The 12,150-nt window shown below is 45.7% G+C and overlaps 1 long non-coding RNA gene across 1 annotated transcript; it reads left to right on the top strand.

The window, feature by feature from the left end:
• The first annotated feature begins 7,689 nt into the window (after window positions 1-7,689).
• LOC132248705 (uncharacterized) lies at window positions 7,690-10,845 on the top strand. Its single transcript, XR_009460047.1, has 2 exons — window positions 7,690-7,901; window positions 10,169-10,845. It is a non-coding gene; the product is annotated as an uncharacterized LOC132248705 (long non-coding RNA).
• Window positions 10,846-12,150: the final 1,305 nt, after the last annotated feature.

Raw genomic sequence — 12,150 nt, 5'->3', positions numbered from 1 at the left:
AGTGAAATATCTAATATGGGTCCCCCTGGGAAATTATATTAAAGTTGGAGAGGATAAAGATTGGTGGAGGAACTGTAAAATGGCTGAATCTAAAGGGAAGGTGGCCATGATAATGTTGGAAGGATATATGTCAGGCTAGGGGGAGATTACTAATGAAGTTCCTTAAGATCAGCCTTGGGATCATTCTTGTTTAATATTGATATTAATTAAACACCACAGGGAAAACACCAGAGAGGGAGAAAAGCGATTTAATTTAAAAGATAATGTGGGCGTAGAGCAAATGGGTATAAGCTTTCAGTGAATATGTTTAGGCTGAAAATTAGAAAAATGACCTTAACCATTAGAGCAGAGAGGTTCTAGAGTAGTCTCCCAAACTGCATAGTGGGAGCAAAAAAACAAGCTATATTTAAAATGGAACTTAATAATTTTATGAAAGGGGTTATATGTTATCGTGCCTGCAGTTCAGGGAACTGGGTTCAGTGACCGAGGAAGTACTTTCTAGTCCTTCCAATTTTATGCTCCTAAATAATGTTACTTTTTCTGGTTCAGTTTTAATACAGTAAATACAAGAGATAAACTGGACAACTAGATATATGTAGCTAATGTTTTTGTGCCTCATACTTTGGCTTTCTTGTTTTTCCCCTCTACTAACATAAATATTTGAAAAGATCAGTTTCCTGTGATTTCTCTTCTTTTCATTTTTTCTAAAAGTATGGACAAGATTCTTTGATTTTACTTTGTCCACTTTCTTATTCAGGGAGTGCAAAGGGGACACATTTTGGACATGGCTTCCAAATACATAAGGTAACACTTTCCTGACAAAAGGTTGGCAGGGGGAGTGGAACTAGTTCCTATGACAAACAGCCCCCTGCCCTTCCTGATAGGCCAGGGTGCAGGAATAGTTTCATAGTTTGTAGGGTCAGAAGGGACCTGAGCAGATCATCAAGTCTGACCCCCTGCCATGGCAGGAAAGAGCACTGGGGTCAAACGACCCCAGCAAGGTGTTCATCTAGCCTCCTCTTAAAGACCCCCAGGGTAGGAGCCAGCACCACTTTGCTTGGAAGTTGGTTCCAGATCCTAGCCACCCTGACTGTGAAGTAGCGCCTCCTGATGTCTAGTCTGAATCTACCCTCTGCCAGCTTGTGACTGTTATTTCTAGTCACTCCTGGTAGTGCTCGAGGGAGCAGGGACTCCCCCAATGCCTGCTGGTCCCCCCTGACTAGTTTGTAACAGGCCACAAGATCCCCCCTCAGCCTTCTCTTGTGGAGGCTGAACAGGTTCAGGTCCTGTAGCCTCTCCTCATAGGGCCTGCCCTGCTGCCCCCTGATCATGCGGGTGGCTCTCCTCTGGCCCCTCTCCATGTTGTCCACATCCCTCCTGAAGTGCGGCGCCCAGAACTGGACACAGTACTCCACCTGCGGCCTGACCAGTGCCGCATAGAGGGGGAGGATCACCTCCTTGGACCTGCTTGAGATGCATCTGTGGATGCATGACAAGGTGCGGTTGGCCTTCCTGACTGCGTCCCCATACTGCTTGCCCATGTTCATTTTGGCATCAATAATGATTCCAAGATCCTTTTCTGCCTCTGTGCTGCCAAGAAGGGAGTTCCCCAGCCTGTAGGTATGCTGCTGGTTCTTCCTCCCCAGGTGCAGCACCTTGCACTTGTCAGTGTTGAAACCCATCCTGTTCTCATCTGCCCACCCCTGTAGCCTGTCTAGGTCTGATTGCAGCCTATTCCTCCCTTCTAGCGTGCTCACATCCCCCCACATCTTAGTGTCGTCAGCAAATTTGAATAGGGTGCTTTTTATCCCCTCGTCCAAGTCACTGATGAAGATGTTGAACAGTGCGGGCCCGAGGACTGAGCCCTGGGGGACCCCACTGCCCACATCCCTCCAGGTCGAAAATGACCCGTCCACCACCACTCTCTGGGTGCAGCCCTCCAGCCAGTTCGTGACCCATTTGGCTGTGTAGGTGTTGATGTCACAGTCCCCTAGTTTTTTAATGAGAATGGGGTGAGATACAGTGTCAAAGGCCTTCCTGAAGTCCAGAAAGACTATGTCCACTGCTACCCCTGTGTCTAACGATTTTGTGACCTGGTCATAGAAGGCCACCAGGTTGGTCTGACAGGACCTGCCTCTAATGAACCCGTGTTGGTTGCCCCTGAGCATAAGCTCCCCTGCTGGCCCCTCGCGGACATGCGCCAGGATAATTCTCTCAAAAAGCTTACCCAGGATCGAGGTAAGACTAACTGGCCTATAGTTCCCTGGGTCCTCCTTCCTCCCTTTTTTGAAAATGGGAACCACATTGGCCCTTTTCCAGTCCTCTGGCACCACACCAGAGCACCACAAGTGCTCGTAAAGCTGTGCCAGGGGTCCCGCAATGACCTCTGCTAATTCCCTCAGCACTCTGGGGTGGAGGTTGTCAGGACCAGCTGATTTAAATATGTCCAGTCCCTCCAGAAGTTCCCTGACTAGATCCTCACTGACCCTAGGCCTGGGTGCGCCTCCCCCGGGGCCTGAGGGGGTCCCGGCGGACAGGCTGATCTGGTCCCTGTTGAGGAAAATGTACGCAAAGAAATCATTAAATAGGTTAGCCTTGTCGTCTGGTGTGGCGACCAGATTTCCTAGCGTCTCTTGCAGAGGCCCCACGTTACTGGGTACCTTCTTTTTGCCCCCTATATATTTAAAAAAGGATTCTTGTTGTCCTTAATCCGGGTAGCTAGTCCCAGTTCCATCTCTGTCTTTGCCTTCCTGACCGCCCCCCCTGCAGCCCCTAGCAACCGAGGCTTCCCTGGTGATGGCCCCTCCCTTCCATTGGGTGTACGCCTCCCTTTTAGCTAGATGTTCCCCTATGCTTTTGGTGAGCCATGGGGGCTTTTGCGCCCTCTTGTCCCCTTTGACCCTTGTTGGGATTACCTCCCTTTGGGCATGGAGGATCATCTCCTTAAGGGATGACCACTCCTCTTGGACACCCAACTCCCCTCCCCTTCGGATCCTCAGTATTTCCCCAACTATTCTTCTTACCTCATTGAAATCCACCCTCCTGAAGTCCAGGGCTGCTGCCTTGCTGCTGGCTTTTGCCACCTTGTGCTGGATGGTGAATTCCAGCAGGTGATGATCGCTGTCGCTCAGGTGGTCGAGCACCCGCAGCCCACACATGAGGGTCGTCACCTGTGGCCAGCACCAGATCCAACAAGGCATCTCCCCTGGTGGGGCTGTGCACCTCCTGAGTTAGATGGAGGTCCTGTATCTCAGCTAGGAACCTACGTGAGTGGTCAGACCTGGCTGACTGCTCTTCCCAGCAGATGTCTGGAAAGTTCAGGTTCCCCATGATGACCATGTCTTTTGACCTAACTACCTCTGTGAGCTGACTTAAGAATTCCCGGTCTAGTTCTTCCCCTCGGTTGGGTGGCCTGTAGTAGACCCCCACCGTTAAGTCCCTTTCCCCTCGACTTCCTTGTATTCTAACCCAGAGCACTTCAGTGTGCCCCTCATCTGACCTTGTGCTACTAGATGAGGATGTGTATTCCTCCTTGATGTAGAGCGCCACTCCCCCACCCTTCCTCCCTGTCCTGTCCCTCCTATACAGCCTATAGCCCTTAATATTCACTGCCCAGTTGTGCATTGGGTCCCACCATGTTTCTGTGAGCCCCACTATGTCTGGCTTGCAGGAGGGCAAGTTCCTCCTGCTTCTTCCCCATACTGCGAGCATTTGTGTAGAGGCATTTGAGGCCCCCTGAAGATGCGTGCACTGGCCCCCTAATCTCAGTACTGCCCGGGCCCCTGTTGCTTACCTGGGTATTTGTTCTGCTTGTCATCGGTCTAGGCTGGGCTGTTCTTGTGGGTGTCTCTTGGTTTTTTGGTTCAAGGCTTCCTCCGCCCTCATCTTCCCCATCCCCCAATGAGCCTAGTTTAAAACCCACTGGAAAAGATCTGCCAACCTAGAAGAGAACACACACTTACCTTTGGGGGAAAGGTGAAGCCCATCCCACCCAAGCATGTCTCTCGTCGTGATGTGTGGGTCATTGTCTAGGAAGCCGAAGCCTGCCTCGAGACACCATTCCCGAAGCTGCCAGTTGGTCTCTCTGATGCAGGTCTCATGTCATCTTCCATGTCCGCTCACTGGTAGGACATAGGAGAATGTGGAGCAGAACTCCACTCTGCCCAGTCCTTCATGAAGTCATGAGGAATTTTATGTCAGTGGCATGAGATGGAGCTTCTTCTCACCCATGCAGGATTCCTTGTACCCTCTGCATGATCACAACTAAGACATAAGCAAGTATCCAGCTGCATGTTAAATGCAGGCAAAGAAAAACAATATCCACCAAGGCCAGCTAAGGAAGAAAATTGTTTTTGTTTCCAAAATTTAAAGTGGCTTCCAATTAGTGGTATGGTGCTTCATGGATTTAATAGTCCCTCTTCTTGTCACAGATGTTAACAACTGAATTTAAGCTTAAGATAAGTGCTAACATGATGGGTGATAGTGAGGTTAGAAGGGCTTATTTGACAAAGCTCTCGAGTAGTACACATAATTTACTACTGCTCTGGACTTTTGTATAATTGCTCTTTTTATAATGGAGACTGATGTGGTGGAGAAAAGTGAGTTTTTGCTAAAGGAAGAGAAACAGATGGGTTTTACTTTTACTTTCTCTGAAATGGAAGACAGTGTTAATATTGCAAATAGGAGAGACCCATGTTAAAATAAAAATGCACACTCTTAAAAGCCAGAGGGTGTAGTGATGGTTAGAGAAGAACCATAAGGTTGTAATTTCTTGTGCTGGGTCTGCACAGAAGTGACTCATTGGAACTGAAGGAGAAAATTATTGAATAGAATTCAGAGTTCACTTGTTCTCTCAGGTTCCTTGTCTCTGTAGGCCCAAGTGGAGTAAACTGGGGCATTTTTACATGTGTTCTGGAATGGAGCACGGGGTGGTTTAATTAGCTAGCCGTTCTAATTAAAAGTGCCTGTGCATCATGTGTATCAGCATCCCTGCACTGTAAAAATGGTGGCAGGGTGCTTTGAACTAAACTTCATTTAATGTGTTTTATTTCAAAGTGCTCCCCCGCCATTTTTTCAGCACGGAGATGCATGTGATGTGGAAGGCTGCAATTTTCGTGCTCCAGCAGGCTTAATTAATTGAGTCTGCTCTGATGTGCTGGATTTTCAGCATGTTGGAGCATACTCCCTGCATGTGTATAGGAGCCTGTGAAGAGGAATGGGCAATAAATCAAATACTCACTGCAGGGAAGAGATGGAATGGAGGAGAGAAGAGAAGATGGAGGGAGAGCAACGCTTCCAGAGCAGCTGCTCCATTAACATAGAACAGCCCTGGGAAGGCAGGTGTGGCACCAAAAAGAGCAAGGAGTGGAGGAGATCTCCAGAAAAAAAGCCCGAGAAGGCTGGGGGGGGGGGAAGGGAAAAACCCCTATGACTGGTTTTGAGCAGGGAAGAGAGCTTGACCAGATCCTGGTAAGCCAGGAGTTACCAGTGCAGCAAATTCTTCTATACGCAATACCCCGAGTGGCGAAGGAACTCCAGCCAAGACAGCCATGCAATGAGGAAAGCAGTTGTCATTCAGGTTACAGTGAAAGCTGGTTTTGTTTTTTTATTTCATTTGGACTTTGGGTTGAGCCAGTTGGGGTTCAGAGAGGTTGAGGGGCGAGAGAGCCTGAGTGACTGCTACTTACTGAAACCCTTAAAAAGGCAGGAGTGCCTTGAGAGCTCTGTGGAAGTAGGAACATGCCAGGAGACAGGGCAACCTGTAAGAAAAAGCTAGAGATGGGACAAAGTAGGAATTCCCTGGGTTTGTTTTTTTTTTTGGACTGTTAAATTATGATTACCCTGAACTGTACACCCTATGAGATTGGATCTAGCTGAATCCTTTTGAAGTTAAGAGTAAGACTTACCTGATGCAGTGTGAAGTAACAGCAGTCCATCAAACTGTAGGTTGATTGTAGATGTAAAAATAAATCCTGAAAAATGAAGAAAAAATGGAGAAATGAATAATAAAGAAAATTGTTTAACCCAAATAAGATCATGATTTCAATCGATGACATAAACTTTGGGTGGCGCTTGGAAGGGATACAGATGAGGTTGTAACCCAAGAAAATCCCCACATAGGTTGCCGGGGTCCTATTGTGGTAGAAAACATGTAACACCTCCCGACTAATAACAGTATAAAATATCAAGATGTGGCACGCGAGAGTTGGAACAAACTGCAGGGAGTCCAAGACCAAGCAATCTCAGTAAGGAGAGCCTAGAATAAGACTAGTGTTCCGCCATAAGCAGAACTACCACAGAGCCCCTAGTTATAATTGTGCCTTCACACAGAGAGCAGACTTTTGGGTATACAGGGGCCTCTTTATGCTACTTTTTCCACAGCAAAACTTTACCTTCTTATAAAGTGTTCCAGATTCCAGGGGCCAGTTCAAATACTTTGAATCTGCTCACTGGTGCAAATCAGTTATAAATCCAGCAGGACTATACACTGGCGGTTTCCCTTTATTTGGGCAATAGTGCTTTAAGTAATACTTTAAGTGCTTTCTGACTCCTGGATTGGTTCTACAGCTATGTATGCACAAAATTAGCAATATGTGCATATGTATGGGGTTGTGGGGAGGAGGGATACTATTGCCTGTAAACTGCTCAGAATTGTGACAAGGATTACCTCCGTCCCCAATCAAAAGTGACTTACTGTTCCATGCCTAAGTCCTTTCTAGTACTCTCTGCTAAGCATCTCTCAGCCAGATTAGAGAATGTTTCAGAATGTCTCTCTGTTTCAGAGAATGAAATAGGCAAATTATTAAAGCAACAGATAGGCACAGAATTATGATGGATATAGATATTATGAAATCACTAACACTTGCAATAAACATGGCATATGATGGAAGTTACGTATTTGGGTAAATTTTTAAAAAGGATTAAGTTAGGTAAAACCTTGTATAATGCATGATGTTATTCTTCTACTCACATACATGGTACTTGTTGCTTAGGGGAAACATAATAAACTGCTAGTACACCTGCTGCCTACACTCTCCTTCCTTTTTTTCCCTTTTGCTTTAATAAAGTAAAATGTACATCAGCAGCATGGAAACTTGAGTTGGAACAAAGACTGATTCCTAGCCAAATCTCTTGCACTTGAATTTTTTTCTGTAGTCTTTGGGAAGACATTCAGTATTAATGCCCTCATCACTACTCTTCTAAAACAGATTTATGTATTTCTGCAGTTGAATACAAAATATTTCAGCAGTGGTGCTGCTCTCAACTGAAAGCATACGCAGCCCCAAGTCTCCTTCTTTTTACAAGAAATAAAAACACAATATCATTAAGTTTTAGATGATTTCCAGCCTCAATTTTGAGTTTTCTTCATTATATTGTTCTAATAGTATTTTTCAGTTCGTCTTTGGTTTCTAATAATCACGAATAAGAATACATTTCTGCTATAATGATCAAAACAAATATAGGAAGAATAAAATGTAAAATATGTACAGGAAGAGATAAAAAAAACTTGCATTTTCTAAGGAGGAGGGGAAGCTAACGATAGATATGGAGCGTCAGGTGAATTAGCACTGGTTGGAATTTTTTCAAGAAAATACTTTTTGTCAGAGAGTTAAACTGAAAATTTTCATAGAAATGTATTGGTTGTATGCTAACAAAAGTGTACTTGTAATGCTATTGTAACAGAGTGCAGGGTGCTCTGTTACTTGCAGGGGCCTGAGCAGCAGCAGTAAGGCAATCTGCACCTGCCAGCAATCCCAATCAGGCACCCATGTCTGATTAGGGAACAGGGCTCAGTTGTTCCCTATAAGGGCTAGGCCCTGACCATTAAACTGGTAGTTTTGCCACCAGCAGTCAGAGGAACAACGTCTGGCTGAGGAGCTGCTCAAGGAACAACTTAGAAGGTAAGAGCTGGGGCTATGGAGAAGGAGGCGGCCCCATGGTCCTGGGTAAGACTGGAAACTGCACCCTGCCAGGGAAGGGTGGCCTGATGGAGCTGCCTGTGGTGGGGTACCTCCCCAGAAATGCCAGACCAGTTACCTCCCTAGTGAAAGGTGAGTATGGAGTGCCTCCTAACCCCAGCCCCAAATCCCTGGTGGGTGAGATCGAGCAGGGGGAGCCCAGACTCACCAAGAGTACTGAGGCAGGGCTGAGGTCAGTGGAGGGACCTGTGGCAGTGCCCAGACTGCAGTGGAGGACTGAAGCTACATATAGGTGCTAGAGTGAAGCTCTGGGGGGGGGGGAGGGGGAGGAGGGCTGAACCTTGGGGAGCTATTAAGGAAGCTGCCGGGGCCAGGGATAAGGGGAGAGCCAATGGAGGGCAAGGGGACCGGACTTGGAGGCCTAGTGTGTGGGGCTTGGAGTCCAGTGTGAGTGTGTAAAGAAAGAACCCAGAGGAGGGCACTGGGACCATGAGCTCCAGTGGGGAGTGAGAGACCTGGTGAGACTTCGGAGCTCAGGTCCCAGTGTGAGCCACTGGAGGGAGAAACACCTGTGAGGCATGGGACATGATAAGGGAAGGTAGGAGTTGTGGGTAACACCCTTAGCATCAGGCAAGTAAATGGGCAGCCTCCCACCTGGGTAACATCTTGTAATTATTAACATCAAGGCGTTGCAGTTGAGGAGGGTGGATGGCTAGCCCAGAAGCAAGTGGGCAGGCCAACAACTGACCAGCTACAGGAAGCTCACTTGTTACAGCTATGTGTAGTTAACTTGTAGAATTCATTGCCACAGCAGATGGTAGAGGCAGATAGCGTAGCCAGGTTCAAAATGGGCCTGGATAAATTCAAGGATGATAGATTTATTAATTAGCTATTGAACAGAATGGCTGGAAATGTTTCCTCTGGCATCTCTAAACCAATACATGGTGCATGCCACGGAGGATATCGAATAAGGGATAGGTCACTTAGGAGATATCTGGTTTGGTGCTCTCTCTGTATAGCATTCACCTCTGCCCCTGTCAGAGACAGGATACTGGAGTAGATGGACATTGGTCTGACCCAGTATGGCAATTCTTATATTCCTATGATGGAACTTTTCAAAAGAATATTTCCTATATCTGGATCAGTGATGCTCCATGGGCCGGTGAGCCACAGGTTGGACACCACTGGTCTAGATGGACTTTTTGTTCGAAAGTATAGAAAGCAAACCCAGTATCAGCCAGTGGTTTGGATATGTGCTGGGTCTCCTATATCCTAAACAAGGGGCTTAACTAGTAGACAGTAGACTACAGTATCAGTCTGTTTCTTTGCACCCTGAATATTTAATTATTTATACAAAGTAGAGCAGCTTAAATGGGGCACTCGAGAGAATGATTCTCTAGCTTACTACTAAAGATACTCTGCAATGTAAGAGACATGGGGTCAAATCCAAGCTTCATAGCAGGTAAGTAGAGTAAGTATTGATTTTCTAGCTCTGGTCCTCTCTCTTGCAATGTGTTTTATAAAAATTTCATTCCACAGAACAACAAAAACAAGTTTTGAAACCTCAGATATTTTCAGACACTGGAAGTTGTTTTCCAGCCATCCTAGATGCTGAATGCAGACACAATGTCTACAGATAAGCCCTAAAAATGTTACAATGGGAAATTTGATAAAAGACAATTTTCTTGCTGTTTTCCAGTTGGTCTAATAAAAGGTATCATTGTGGAACCAAGAGTTCTAGTTTTTTGTATGTATAATGGGAAATTAAAACTTGTATGCAATAGTACCTATGGCTCATGTCTGCCTACCTTCATGGAAGGCAACATCTGCATATAGAACTGGAAAATGCAGTTTGAAAATTTTGCTGTGGCCTGAGTTGAGGTATAGCACACCTGGAGTCTTGAGTCCTGCAGCTTGATCTACTGTATTTGTTGTAGCAAGAAACCATTTTGTCTGCCCCCGCCCCTCAAATGTGAAGCTCCTCCATATGGCAAAAGCCCCTCTTATTTCCCCCTTTTGGAGATGCTTCCTCTTTTCTATCTTTTCTTCCTTCCTCTCTCTCTCTATTTTATTATCTCATTATTATTTTTATATAAGGTGTATTTGTAGTGAAAATAGAGGTTGTAAATGCTTTTACAAATATACTTTAAGTTTAAAAGTAAGTTATACCATGTAGCAATGTTAGCAAGAGCAGGAATCTCTGTATGGAGCAGGTCCCTGAATGAATCATGGTTGATTGTTTAACACAGGAGCTAGTCTGGATAAGTATGTTAATGAGTGGCAATTAACACCTACAAAATCAGAGACTAAGGAGAAGAAAGAATCAATAAAGAGCCAGGAATTCCTGGAAACTTCATTGTTAAATGTACGGAAGCCCCAGTTTGAACTAATCAATGCTGGAAACAGACCATTGGGGCTGAAATACCCCCTGATCAACCACTTCCAGAGCTCTATTCATCATGACAGTGAATCAATCAAAATTCATCAATGGACTCCTGAGACTGCACATATGTGCGGACGTGATCCCTGGGGCTGACAGCTGCCATCCAGCAGCTACCAAGAGGGACATCCCCTGGATTGGGTAAGCCTGAGAATTGGGGAGTCACCAAAGTCTGCCAGAGAGGGATAAAAGGCAGTGAAGAATGACCCCCAATGGTGCCCTCTTTGACCTGACCAGCATCCTGCCTGTCCAGCCAGAAGAACCAGCCAGTGACCACAACATTGCACTGAAAGAAGCCTCAACTGGTCATTGACGGTGGACTCCAGTGCTTGGAGATAGGTATATCTTGACACCAGTGCTTAGTGTTCAGAGCTAGCTACTGTCAGTGTATTTGTGTGCATGAATGTGTGTGTGTTTGAGGGGATCAGCACCAAGGTTTATGGTCTGACTTTTGCATCTGTCCAATAAACTAGAATTTTATGATGATCCTGTGAGTTGGTCCTTTGTAGCCAACATTGTGATACTGGTTCCTGCAATGTAGTCTCGGCAGACCCATTTGCCTGACTGCCTAAAAAACTGTCATGGATCTCACAGCTGGACAGTCAAATAATATATTTTGAAATCAGGTAGTCGAGATCATCATTTTATATGTAGTAGTGCACTTAAATCTGTTTGTTTCTGCTGCTTTGATTCCAGGTGATTAATGCAAATGTTGTCATTGACTCTTCCTCTTTTACTTCTTTATACTTATGAGAGTGCAGTTTCAGAAGTTGGAAGGAAAAGCTAATAAAATATGTCTATGAAAAATCACAGCTTATTTCTCAAGCTCATCTATGTTGACTGGCTTTGAGATCATGCATTAAGTTGCACAATCAGTACCAATATTTCAGGAAGAAGGGCAACATTATCTTTCTTAGGCTAGGTACAGACTTTCAATAAGCCCAAGGAGGAATTGATCTCAGTTACATGGTTTTCTGTAAGCGGCCTAGTTTAGATTGATAATGAACAGGGATCCTGGTTTTCTCTGTTTAATGATCATGAATTCTCTGATAAAAATCGCAAATTCTTTGATTAAAATGCCCCAAATCTTTGTTATTTCATCATTAAAATGAAATGCATCTGTCTGTGTGTGTGTGTGTGTGTGTGTGTGATGAAGCACCCCTGGACTTTCACTTAATTTTAACCAAGGAACAGCTTTGTATGTTTTGAAAAAGTATTTTATCTAACCAAGGGCATAGAGTAGGTTGTTTAGGCTGGGGGAGATCGCTTGTTGCTTAGTTGCTTAATTGCTGGCCTCACTAGAAGGAAAGCTGTATCAACAAAGTCTGGAGCTGGAAGGGGGGTTACTTGGGGGGGAGCTGGAAGGGGGGTTACTTGGGGGGGAGCTGGAAGGGGGGGTTACTTGCTGGGATTGCTATACATTTCATCACATCAGCAAGTTTAACCTGTTACGTAGCTATATAAGGCAGACGCCCACTGAGGTGTGGGTGCTTGCTTTGCGAACGATTGCCAAGCACCACTTTCTGCGCAGAAATAAAGATTAAGTTGGATCCTTCACCCCTGTGTGTTTATTGACACAAGTGCACCGGGCACAAACTCACCATTGTTTGGGAACAACAATTTCTGGCACCCCAGTTGGGACCCTAGCTGACTGCCTTGCCCGGTCCACCTCTTCGGCTCCGGCAACAACTGTGGATGGCGCGAGGGCCAGGCGCCACCGACCTTATTCGTCGGAGGTCTGACTGTCTCCTGGTTGCCTGACGGAGTCGGGGAGGGGCACAACGGCGCAAC

This window comes from Alligator mississippiensis, chromosome 2, assembly GCF_030867095.1.
Source record: "Alligator mississippiensis isolate rAllMis1 chromosome 2, rAllMis1, whole genome shotgun sequence".
Lineage (NCBI taxonomy): Eukaryota > Metazoa > Chordata > Crocodylia > Alligatoridae > Alligator > Alligator mississippiensis.
The sequence above is the reverse complement of the archived record's forward strand: the minus strand, read 5'-3'. Positions and strand labels throughout refer to the sequence as shown.